A 12258-nucleotide genomic window follows, 5' to 3' on the forward strand; every position below is an offset into this window, starting at 1 on the left:
AGAGAGGCCCAAGCCTCCGGAGAGACGCGGTTTCGTCATTACCTCGTAACGTAACTTGAATAGATGGCCCTTCCATATAAACCTGCTAGACAATTGGCGCAACCTTTTCGCCACCATCATGGGAAGTGGGAACAGCTGAGCAACATAATAAGCTTTACATAGAACGTAGGTGTCTAAAATTCTGACTTTTTGCAAAATGGTAGCAGAGCGCTGCTCATGGACCATCAGAGCCCCCTGTATCTTCTCGGTGACCGATTTCCAATTGAGAGCCGCCATTTTTAGAGGACACCGATCAATGATAATCCCCAAGGACGTATGGCGATCGACAACAGTGGCCCAAGGGACGTCAGCATCGCGAAATCTTCGAATATCAAGGAACTTACATTTACCCTGATTGAGACGCGCTCCAGAGACACGACAGTATGCATCAACTGCCCCTTTCAACAACGGGATATCATCACGTTGACGGAGGAGAACAACGACATCATCCGCATATGCCTTAACCGAGAGCTTCCCACCAGAGAGGGACATACCCTGAAGCTTGAGAGCAATAGTCCGAAGCAGCGGTTCCAGGGACAATACGAATAAAGACATAGAGAGCGGACTACCCTGAGGCACTCCGCGGCGGATAGCAATGGGCGGCGTCAGCTGCCCATTGACTGACACCCGAGCTGTTATTCCCCTATACAAATTGCCAAGAACACCACGTGATGAAGCGTTAAAACCTATTGTACCTAAAACACGATCTAAAAACACATGACTGACGTGATCAAAAGCCTTATGAAAATCAAGGAAGGCAAAGGCACAATGTACGTTTGTAACCGCCGCAACCGAGACAACATCCCGATATTCGGCTACTGGTGTCAGAATAGATCTATCATGAAAACAACATTGATGTGCACCAATCACACCCCGAAGCAGAGAGGACAACCGGCTATTGAGCGCTCTAGCAGCTGTCTTGTAGTCAAAATTCAGCAATGTGAGCGGACGAAGATTGGCAGCAGATAAACGACCAGAAGACTTCGGAATTAAAACAATTTTCCCTACTTTAAAATCGGCAGGCACATCCATCCCCCTGACAATCTCATTTAAAATCTGCGTAAAAATGCCACCCAAAAGAGGCCAAAAACGGAGATAAAATTCTTTAGGCAGGCCGTCTGGACCCGGCGATTTACTGGACGGAGAGCGAGCAATAAAATCGAAAATCTCATCTACCTGGAACTCCCGGAGAAATTCGCCGTTCGCGTCAGGCGCGATCGTCGCAGTTAGATCCCCAAAGACATCTTCCGTACCCCTAGACCAACGAGCCCTGTGACATGGCGAATGCCAATTATTCCAGTCCCTCGATGTCGTCCAGGGTGCCCTGGAAGTCTCGTGTACGCTGGCGGGATGGGGGCGGCGCGAATTCCTGCGGTCGGCGGCCTTCCTGGGCTATTGGTACCTTCATGTAGAGCTGCCGCTGGGCTCGCACTGCCTGCTGCTGAGAAAGTGATTGCTTTTGCTGATATGACTTGCAATAACGACTGCGCGAAACGCCACTATCTCGTTAGGGGTGCTACGGCAGACACCCTCTCGAGCACCCCGAAGACTTCTTGAGCCCTCGGCTGTGATGGGTTCCAGGCTGACAAAAGAACTGTCGTGTGTGCATTCGCGGACGAGAGAAAGTCTGAGGCAAGTTCGAGTGAACAAGGATGGACTCCTCAGGTCCGTCGTTTCCGTAGTGTAGCGGTTATCACGTCTGCTTCACACGCAGAAGGTCCCCGGTTCGATCCCGGGCGGGAACAGTATTTTCCTGCCTATGTCGTACTGTCCTCCAATGAGCCACGTCTTGTGTGGATCTGCTGCATGTCCCTTCGTTTGCAAGTACCACATTTATTGAATTTTTTAGTTACGATGGCAACATCACTATAAGTTGTCTGTGAAGTAAGGTGCACACAAGCAGTTTCCGTGGTGTAGCGGTTATCACGTCTGCCTGACACGCAGAAGGTCCCCGGTTCGATCCCGGGCGGAAACACTTTTTCATCACTTTAAGCAAGACGTACTAACATGCATCTGCTACCATCTGTACCCGAAACCTTCGTAATCGCCTTCACGCGTCGGACCCGAGTGTCAATTGCTCACATCGAATAAGAAATTCATTTGATATTGACGGCGAGCTTTTTGCGCTGACTCAGCCACTGACGTGCGATCAGTTTGCACAAAATGCTAGGGCTCGTCCGGGATTTGAACCCGGGACCTCCTGCACCCTAAGCAGGAATCATACCCCTTTTTTTTTTTTTTTAAATGCCTGCAATTCAGTGTCAGCACATTATGAGAAAATGAATGCGTAATTATTATTCCTCTAACAAATATATCTATTGAAAAAAATATTAAGGAACATCCACAACACTGCCACTTCAAAAGAAGTACACTACTGAAATTAAAATCCTGAAACATGACTATATAATGTAGACTGCTTACTGAAATAAAGATTAAAACACGAAAAACTTCAGTCCTGGTGTAGAGAAGAAACATACATAAAGGCGGCAAATCCAGAAACAGTATAAAAGAAAATGGCTCACACAGGTGACCTTAGCCAACACCCTCTCTTTCAAATGTCAGGCTAAGCATATTGGCAAAATCATCTCGGAGGCCTGGCAATCGCAAGCGCTGCCAGTAAGCAGTAAGCATGTACTGCCGAAACGCTAGGTGTCCATCCTCTTCATGACAACCGTTGACAAAATGTACGAAATGGCCAATCAACCACATGACGGTATGGAGCTTCGTTCGCGGAAAAAAGGAAGAATCGGGCCGGACGATGATGTCAATAGTATAAGCGGCTTCAGCAGACCTAGTGACAAAAGCAAGTTGTTTCCTGAGCCAACGCCAATTAGCAAGGTGCCCACAGCAGGTGAATCGATGTTCAAGGGTATCCACGAGACCGCACCGAGTACAGGTGTCCGTGTCAGAAAGACCAATACGGTGCAGTCGTACATTGGTGGGAACCAAATTATTTATTACCCTATACCACGTGGACGCCACGGCCATAGAGTGGATCGGCAGACTAACATTCTTCCAGACGTTCCTCCAGAACACAGGTGGAGACGCCAGTTCTATTGGATTGGGACCGGCCAGCCCCTCCCAGCGGGCAATCAAGCCCTTGGTCGTTGGCACCGGTCGCCGCAAGAAGACGTCACCGAGGTAACTCACCGCAATGTAAAATTCCCGAATGTGTTTCAACTTAAAATTTAGGCGTCCGACATCGACAGGTGGAGCAAGGCTCGCCGGACGCACAACAGTAAAAAGCCTGGATGTAATTGAAGTCACTTCTTGCGTAACAATTAGAGTCGTTCGGCGGACGTACAAAGCAGACGCCTTGCGAGTAATGTCAGAGAGGCCCAAGCCTCCGGAGAGACGCGGTTTCGTCATTACCTCGTAACGTAACTTGAATAGATGGCCCTTCCATATAAACCTGCTAGACAATTGGCGCAACCTTTTCGCCACCATCATGGGAAGTGGGAACAGCTGAGCAACATAATAAGCTTTACATAGAACGTAGGTGTCTAAAATTCTGACTTTTTGCAAAATGGTAGCAGAGCGCTGCTCATGGACCATCAGAGCCCCCTGTATCTTCTCGGTGACCGATTTCCAATTGAGAGCCGCCATTTTTAGAGGACACCGATCAATGATAATCCCCAAGGACGTATGGCGATCGACAACAGTGGCCCAAGGGACGTCAGCATCGCGAAATCTTCGAATATCAAGGAACTTACATTTACCCTGATTGAGACGCGCTCCAGAGACACGACAGTATGCATCAACTGCCCCTTTCAACAACGGGATATCATCACGTTGACGGAGGAGAACAACGACATCATCCGCATATGCCTTAACCGAGAGCTTCCCACCAGAGAGGGACATACCCTGAAGCTTGAGAGCAATAGTCCGAAGCAGCGGTTCCAGGGACAATACGAATAAAGACATAGAGAGCGGACTACCCTGAGGCACTCCGCGGCGGATAGCAATGGGCGGCGTCAGCTGCACATTGACTGACACCCGAGCTGTTATTCCCCTATACAAATTGCCAAGAACACCACGTGATGAAGCGTTAAAACCTATTGTACCTAAAACACGATCTAAAAACACATGACTGACGTGATCAAAAGCCTTATGAAAATCAAGGAAGGCAAAGGCACAATGTACGTTTGTAACCGCCGCAACCGAGACAACATCCCGATATTCGGCTACTGGTGTCAGAATAGATCTATCATGAAAACAACATTGATGTGCACCAATCACACCCCGAAGCAGAGAGGACAACCGGCTATTGAGCGCTCTAGCAGCTGTCTTGTAGTCAAAATTCAGCAATGTGAGCGGACGAAGATTGGCAGCAGATAAACGACCAGAAGACTTCGGAATTAAAACAATTTTCCCTACTTTAAAATCGGCAGGCACATCCATCCCCCTGACAATCTCATTTAAAATCTGCGTAAAAATGCCACCCAAAAGAGGCCAAAAACGGAGATAAAATTCTTTAGGCAGGCCGTCTGGACCCGGCGATTTACTGGACGGAGAGCGAGCAATAAAATCGAAAATCTCATCTACCTGGAACTCCCGGAGAAATTCGCCGTTCGCGTCAGGCGCGATCGTCGCAGTTAGATCCCCAAAGACATCTTCCGTACCCCTAGACCAACGAGCCCTGTGACATGGCGAATGCCAATTATTCCAGTCCCTCGATGTCGTCCAGGGTGCCCTGGAAGTCTCGTGTACGCTGGCGGGATGGGGGCGGCGCGAATTCCTGCGGTCGGCGGCCTTCCTGGGCTATTGGTACCTTCATGTAGAGCTGCCGCTGGGCTCGCACTGCCTGCTGCTGAGAAAGTGATTGCTTTTGCTGATATGACTTGCAATAACGACTGCGCGAAACGCCGCTATCTCGTTAGGGGTGCTACGGCAGACACCCTCTCGAGCACCCCGAAGACTTCTTGAGCCCTCGGCTGTGATGGGTTCCAGACTGACAAAAGAACTGTCGTGTGTGCATTCGCGGACGAGAGAAAGTCTGAGGCAAGTTCGAGTGAACAAGGATGGACTCCTCAGGTCCGTCGTTTCCGTAGTGTAGCGGTTATCACGTCTGCTTCACACGCAGAAGGTCCCCGGTTCGATCCCGGGCGGGAACAGTATTTTCCTGCCTATGTCGTATTGTCCTCCAATGAGCCACGTCGTGTGTGGATCTGCTGCATGTCCCTTCGTTTGCAAGTACCACATTTATTGAATTTTTTAGTTACGATGGCAACATCACTATAAGTTGTCTGTGAAGTAAGGTGCACACAAGCAGTTTCCGTGGTGTAGCGGTTATCACGTCTGCCTGACACGCAGAAGGTCCCCGGTTCGATCCCGGGCGGAAACACTTTTTCATCACTTTAAGCAAGACGTACTAACATGCATCTGCTACCATCTGTACCCGAAACCTTCGTAATCGCCTTCACGCGTCGGACCCGAGTGTCAATTGCTCACATCGAATAAGAAATTCATTTGATATTGACGGCGAGCTTTTTGCGCTGACTCAGCCACTGACGTGCGATCAGTTTGCACAAAATGCTAGGGCTCGTCCGGGATTTGAACCCGGGACCTCCTGCACCCTAAGCAGGAATCATACCCCTTTTTTTTTTTTTTTTTTTTTTTAAATGCCTGCAATTCAGTGTCAGCACATTATGAGAAAATGAATGCGTAATTATTATTCCTCTAACAAATATATCTATTGAAAAAAATATTAAGGAACATCCACAACACTGCCACTTCAAAAGAAGTACACTACTGAAATTAAAATCCTGAAACATGACTATATAATGTAGACTGCTTACTGAAATAAAGATTAAAACACGAAAAACTTCAGTCCTGGTGTAGAGAAGAAACATACATAAAGGCGGCAAATCCAGAAACAGTATAAAAGAAAATGGCTCACACAGGTGACCTTAGCCAACACCCTCTCTTTCAAATGTCAGGCTAAGCATATTGGCAAAATCATCTCGGAGGCCTGGCAATCGCAAGCGCTGCCAGTAAGCAGTAAGCATGTACTGCCGAAACGCTAGGTGTCCATCCTCTTCATGACAACCGTTGACAAAATGTACGAAATGGCCAATCAACCACATGACGGTATGGAGCTTCGTTCGCGGAAAAAAGGAAGAATCGGGCCGGACGATGATGTCAATAGTATAAGCGGCTTCAGCAGACCTAGTGACAAAAGCAAGTTGTTTCCTGAGCCAACGCCAATTAGCAAGGTGCCCACAGCAGGTGAATCGATGTTCAAGGGTATCCACGAGACCGCACCGAGTACAGGTGTCCGTGTCAGAAAGACCAATACGGTGCAGTCGTACATTGGTGGGAACCAAATTATTTATTACCCTATACCACGTGGACGCCACGGCCATAGAGTGGATCGGCAGACTAACATTCTTCCAGACGTTCCTCCAGAACACAGGTGGAGACGCCAGTTCTATTGGATTGGGACCGGCCAGCCCCTCCCAGCGGGCAATCAAGCCCTTGGTCGTTGGCACCGGTCGCCGCAAGAAGACGTCACCGAGGTAACTCACCGCAATGTAAAATTCCCGAATGTGTTTCAACTTAAAATTTAGGCGTCCGACATCGACAGGTGGAGCAAGGCTCGCCGGACGCACAACAGTAAAAAGCCTGGATGTAATTGAAGTCACTTCTTGCGTAACAATTAGAGTCGTTCGGCGGACGTACAAAGCAGACGCCTTGCGAGTAATGTCAGAGAGGCCCAAGCCTCCGGAGAGACGCGGTTTCGTCATTACCTCGTAACGTAACTTGAATAGATGGCCCTTCCATATAAACCTGCTAGACAATTGGCGCAACCTTTTCGCCACCATCATGGGAAGTGGGAACAGCTGAGCAACATAATAAGCTTTACATAGAACGTAGGTGTCTAAAATTCTGACTTTTTGCAAAATGGTAGCAGAGCGCTGCTCATGGACCATCAGAGCCCCCTGTATCTTCTCGGTGACCGATTTCCAATTGAGAGCCGCCATTTTTAGAGGACACCGATCAATGATAATCCCCAAGGACGTATGGCGATCGACAACAGTGGCCCAAGGGACGTCAGCATCGCGAAATCTTCGAATATCAAGGAACTTACATTTACCCTGATTGAGACGCGCTCCAGAGACACGACAGTATGCATCAACTGCCCCTTTCAACAACGGGATATCATCACGTTGACGGAGGAGAACAACGACATCATCCGCATATGCCTTAACCGAGAGCTTCCCACCAGAGAGGGACATACCCTGAAGCTTGAGAGCAATAGTCCGAAGCAGCGGTTCCAGGGACAATACGAATAAAGACATAGAGAGCGGACTACCCTGAGGCACTCCGCGGCGGATAGCAATGGGCGGCGTCAGCTGCCCATTGACTGACACCCGAGCTGTTATTCCCCTATACAAATTGCCAAGAACACCACGTGATGAAGCGTTAAAACCTATTGTACCTAAAACACGATCTAAAAACACATGACTGACGTGATCAAAAGCCTTATGAAAATCAAGGAAGGCAAAGGCACAATGTACGTTTGTAACCGCCGCAACCGAGACAACATCCCGATATTCGGCTACTGGTGTCAGAATAGATCTATCATGAAAACAACATTGATGTGCACCAATCACACCCCGAAGCAGAGAGGACAACCGGCTATTGAGCGCTCTAGCAGCTGTCTTGTAGTCAAAATTCAGCAATGTGAGCGGACGAAGATTGGCAGCAGATAAACGACCAGAAGACTTCGGAATTAAAACAATTTTCCCTACTTTAAAATCGGCAGGCACATCCATCCCCCTGACAATCTCATTTAAAATCTGCGTAAAAATGCCACCCAAAAGAGGCCAAAAACGGAGATAAAATTCTTTAGGCAGGCCGTCTGGACCCGGCGATTTACTGGACGGAGAGCGAGCAATAAAATCGAAAATCTCATCTACCTGGAACTCCCGGAGAAATTCGCCGTTCGCGTCAGGCGCGATCGTCGCAGTTAGATCCCCAAAGACATCTTCCATACCCCTAGACCAACGAGCCCTGTGACATGGCGAATGCCAATTATTCCAGTCCCTCGATGTCGTCCAGGGTGCCCTGGAAGTCTCGTGTACGCTGGCGGGATGGGGGCGGCGCGAATTCCTGCGGTCGGCGGCCTTCCTGGGCTATTGGTACCTTCATGTAGAGCTGCCGCTGGGCTCGCACTGCCTGCTGCTGAGAAAGTGATTGCTTTTGCTGATATGACTTGCAATAACGACTGCGCGAAACGCCGCTATCTCGTTAGGGGTGCTACGGCAGACACCCTCTCGAGCACCCCGAAGACTTCTTGAGCCCTCGGCTGTGATGGGTTCCAGGCTGACAAAAGAACTGTCGTGTGTGCATTCGCGGACGAGAGAAAGTCTGAGGCAAGTTCGAGTGAACAAGGATGGACTCCTCATGTCCGTCGTTTCCGTAGTGTAGCGGTTATCACGTCTGCTTCACACGCAGAAGGTCCCCGGTTCGATCCCGGGCGGGAACAGTATTTTCCTGCCTATGTCGTATTGTCCTCCAATGAGCCACGTCGTGTGTGGATCTGCTGCATGTCCCTTCGTTTGCAAGTACCACATTTATTGAATTTTTTAGTTACGATGGCAACATCACTATAAGTTGTCTGTGAAGTAAGGTGCACACAAGCAGTTTCCGTGGTGTAGCGGTTATCACGTCTGCCTGACACGCAGAAGGTCCCCGGTTCGATCCCGGGCGGAAACACTTTTTCATCACTTTAAGCAAGACGTACTAACATGCATCTGCTACCATCTGTACCCGAAACCTTCGTAATCGCCTTCACGCGTCGGACCCGAGTGTCAATTGCTCACATCGAATAAGAAATTCATTTGATATTGACGGCGAGCTTTTTGCGCTGACTCAGCCACTGACGTGCGATCAGTTTGCACAAAACGCTAGGGCTCGTCCGGGATTTGAACCCGGGACCTCCTGCACCCTAAGCAGGAATCATACCCCTTTTTTTTTTTTTTTTAAATGCCTGCAATTCAGTCTCAGCACATTATGAGAAAATGAATGTGTAATTATTATTCCTCTAACAAATATATCTATTGAAAAAAATATTAAGGAACATCCACAACACTGCCACTTCAAAAGAAGTACACTACTGAAATTAAAATCCTGAAACATGACTATATAATGTAGACTGCTTACTGAAATAAAGATTAAAACACGAAAAACTTCAGTCCTGGTGTAGAGAAGAAACATACATAAAGGCGGCAAATCCAGAAACAGTATAAAAGAAAATGGCTCACACAGGTGACCTTAGCCAACACCCTCTCTTTCAAATGTCAGGCTAAGCATATTGGCAAAATCATCTCGGAGGCCTGGCAATCGCAAGCGCTGCCAGTAAGCAGTAAGCATGTACTGCCGAAACGCTAGGTGTCCATCCTCTTCATGACAACCGTTGACAAAATGTACGAAATGGCCAATCAACCACATGACGGTATGGAGCTTCGTTCGCGGAAAAAAGGAAGAATCGGGCCAGACGATGATGTCAATAGTATAAGCGGCTTCAGCAGACCTAGTGACAAAAGCAAGTTGTTTCCTGAGCCAACGCCAATTAGCAAGGTGCCCACAGCAGGTGAATCGATGTTCAAGGGTATCCACGAGACCGCACCGAGTACAGGTGTCCGTGTCAGAAAGACCAATACGGTGCAGTCGTACATTGGTGGGAACCAAATTATTTATTACCCTATACCACGTGGACGCCACGGCCATAGAGTGGATCGGCAGACTAACATTCTTCCAGACTTTCCTCCAGGACACAGGTGGAGACGCCAGTTCTATTGGATTGGGACCGGCCAGCCCCTCCCAGCGGGCAATCAAGCCCTTGGTCGTTGGCACCGGTCGCCGCAAGAAGACGTCACCGAGGTAACTCACCGCAATGTAAAATTCCCGAATGTGTTTCAACTTAAAATTTAGGCGTCCGACATCGACAGGTGGAGCAAGGCTCGCCGGACGCACAACAGTAAAAAGCCTGGATGTAATTGAAGTCACTTCTTGCGTAACAATTAGAGACGTTCGGCGGACGTACAAAGCAGACGCCTTGCGAGTAATGTCAGAGAGGCCCAAGCCTCCGGAGAGACGCGGTTTCGTCATTACCTCGTAACGTAACTTGAATAGATGGCCCTTCCATATAAACCTGCTAGACAATTGGCGCAACCTTTTCGCCACCATCATGGGAAGTGGGAACAGCTGAGCAACATAATAAGCTTTACATAGAACGTAGGTGTCTAAAATTCTGACTTTTTGCAAAATGGTAGCAGAGCGCTGCTCATGGACCATCAGAGCCCCCTGTATCTTCTCGGTGACCGATTTCCAATTGAGAGCCGCCATTTTTAGAGGACACCGATCAATGATAATCCCCAAGGACGTATGGCGATCGACAACAGTGGCCCAAGGGACGTCAGCATCGCGAAATCTTCGAATATCAAGGAACTTACATTTACCCTGATTGAGACGCGCTCCAGAGACACGACAGTATGCATCAACTGCCCCTTTCAACAACGGGATATCATCACGTTGACGGAGGAGAACAACGACATCATCCGCATATGCCTTAACCGAGAGCTTCCCACCAGAGAGGGACATACCCTGAAGCTTGAGAGCAATAGTCCGAAGCAGCGGTTCCAGGGACAATACGAATAAAGACATAGAGAGCGGACTACCCTGAGGCACTCCGCGGCGGATAGCAATGGGCGGCGTCAGCTGCACATTGACTGACACCCGAGCTGTTATTCCCCTATACAAATTGCCAAGAACACCACGTGATGAAGCGTTAAAACCTATTGTACCTAAAACACGATCTAAAAACACATGACTGACGTGATCAAAAGCCTTATGAAAATCAAGGAAGGCAAAGGCACAATGTACGTTTGTAACCGCCGCAACCGAGACAACATCCCGATATTCGGCTACTGGTGTCAGAATAGATCTATCATGAAAACAACATTGATGTGCACCAATCACACCCCGAAGCAGAGAGGACAACCGGCTATTGAGCGCTCTAGCAGCTGTCTTGTAGTCAAAATTCAGCAATGTGAGCGGACGAAGATTGGCAGCAGATAAACGACCAGAAGACTTCGGAATTAAAACAATTTTCCCTACTTTAAAATCGGCAGGCACATCCATCCCCCTGACAATCTCATTTAAAATCTGCGTAAAAATGCCACCCAAAAGAGGCCAAAAACGGAGATAAAATTCTTTAGGCAGGCCGTCTGGACCCGGCGATTTACTGGACGGAGAGCGAGCAATAAAATCGAAAATCTCATCTACCTGGAACTCCCGGAGAAATTCGCCGTTCGCGTCAGGCGCGATCGTCGCAGTTAGATCCCCAAAGACATCTTCCATACCCCTAGACCAACGAGCCCTGTGACATGGCGAATGCCAATTATTCCAGTCCCTCGATGTCGTCCAGGGTGCCCTGGAAGTCTCGTGTACGCTGGCGGGATGGGGGCGGCGCGAATTCCTGCGGTCGGCGGCCTTCCTGGGCTATTGGTACCTTCATGTAGAGCTGCCGCTGGGCTCGCACTGCCTGCTGCTGAGAAAGTGATTGCTTTTGCTGATATGACTTGCAATAACGACTGCGCGAAACGCCGCTATCTCGTTAGGGGTGCTACGGCAGACACCCTCTCGAGCACCCCGAAGACTTCTTGAGCCCTCGGCTGTGATGGGTTCCAGGCTGACAAAAGAACTGTCGTGTGTGCATTCGCGGACGAGAGAAAGTCTGAGGCAAGTTCGAGTGAACAAGGATGGACTCCTCAGGTCCGTCGTTTCCGTAGTGTAGCGGTTATCACGTCTGCTTCACACGCAGAAGGTCCCCGGTTCGATCCCGGGCGGGAACAGTATTTTCCTGCCTATGTCGTATTGTCCTCCAATGAGCCACGTCGTGTGTGGATCTGCTGCATGTCCCTTCGTTTGCAAGTACCACATTTATTGAATTTTTTAGTTACGATGGCAACATCACTATAAGTTGTCTGTGAAGTAAGGTGCACACAAGCAGTTTCCGTGGTGTAGCGGTTATCACGTCTGCCTGACACGCAGAAGGTCCCCGGTTCGATCCCGGGCGGAAACACTTTTTCATCACTTTAAGCAAGACGTACTAACATGCATCTGCTACCATCTGTACCCGAAACCTTCGTAATCGCCTTCACGCGTCGGACCCGAGTGTCAATTGCTCACATCGAATAAGAAATTCATTTG

The 12258-nt window shown here is 48.9% G+C and overlaps 8 non-coding genes across 8 annotated transcripts; all 8 read left to right on the forward strand.

Moving 5' to 3' along the window:
• Nucleotides 1-1711: 1711 nt before the first annotated feature.
• Nucleotides 1712-1784, forward strand: Trnav-cac (transfer RNA valine (anticodon CAC)). Its single transcript has one exon. It is a non-coding gene; the product is annotated as a tRNA-Val (tRNA).
• A 157-nt stretch (nucleotides 1785-1941) lies between these two features.
• Trnav-gac (transfer RNA valine (anticodon GAC)) lies at nucleotides 1942-2014 on the forward strand. The gene has a single exon. It is a non-coding gene; the product is annotated as a tRNA-Val (tRNA).
• Nucleotides 2015-5080: 3066 nt separating this feature from the next.
• On the forward strand, nucleotides 5081-5153 carry Trnav-cac (transfer RNA valine (anticodon CAC)). The gene has a single exon. It is a non-coding gene; the product is annotated as a tRNA-Val (tRNA).
• A 157-nt stretch (nucleotides 5154-5310) lies between these two features.
• On the forward strand, nucleotides 5311-5383 carry Trnav-gac (transfer RNA valine (anticodon GAC)). Its single transcript has one exon. It is a non-coding gene; the product is annotated as a tRNA-Val (tRNA).
• A 3074-nt stretch (nucleotides 5384-8457) lies between these two features.
• Trnav-cac (transfer RNA valine (anticodon CAC)) lies at nucleotides 8458-8530 on the forward strand. The gene has a single exon. It is a non-coding gene; the product is annotated as a tRNA-Val (tRNA).
• Nucleotides 8531-8687: 157 nt separating this feature from the next.
• Trnav-gac (transfer RNA valine (anticodon GAC)) lies at nucleotides 8688-8760 on the forward strand. The gene has a single exon. It is a non-coding gene; the product is annotated as a tRNA-Val (tRNA).
• A 3067-nt stretch (nucleotides 8761-11827) lies between these two features.
• On the forward strand, nucleotides 11828-11900 carry Trnav-cac (transfer RNA valine (anticodon CAC)). The gene has a single exon. It is a non-coding gene; the product is annotated as a tRNA-Val (tRNA).
• Nucleotides 11901-12057: 157 nt separating this feature from the next.
• Nucleotides 12058-12130, forward strand: Trnav-gac (transfer RNA valine (anticodon GAC)). The gene has a single exon. It is a non-coding gene; the product is annotated as a tRNA-Val (tRNA).
• Nucleotides 12131-12258: the final 128 nt, after the last annotated feature.

Source organism: Schistocerca serialis, chromosome 2 (genome assembly GCF_023864345.2).
Source record: "Schistocerca serialis cubense isolate TAMUIC-IGC-003099 chromosome 2, iqSchSeri2.2, whole genome shotgun sequence".
Classification (NCBI taxonomy): domain Eukaryota; kingdom Metazoa; phylum Arthropoda; class Insecta; order Orthoptera; family Acrididae; genus Schistocerca; species Schistocerca serialis.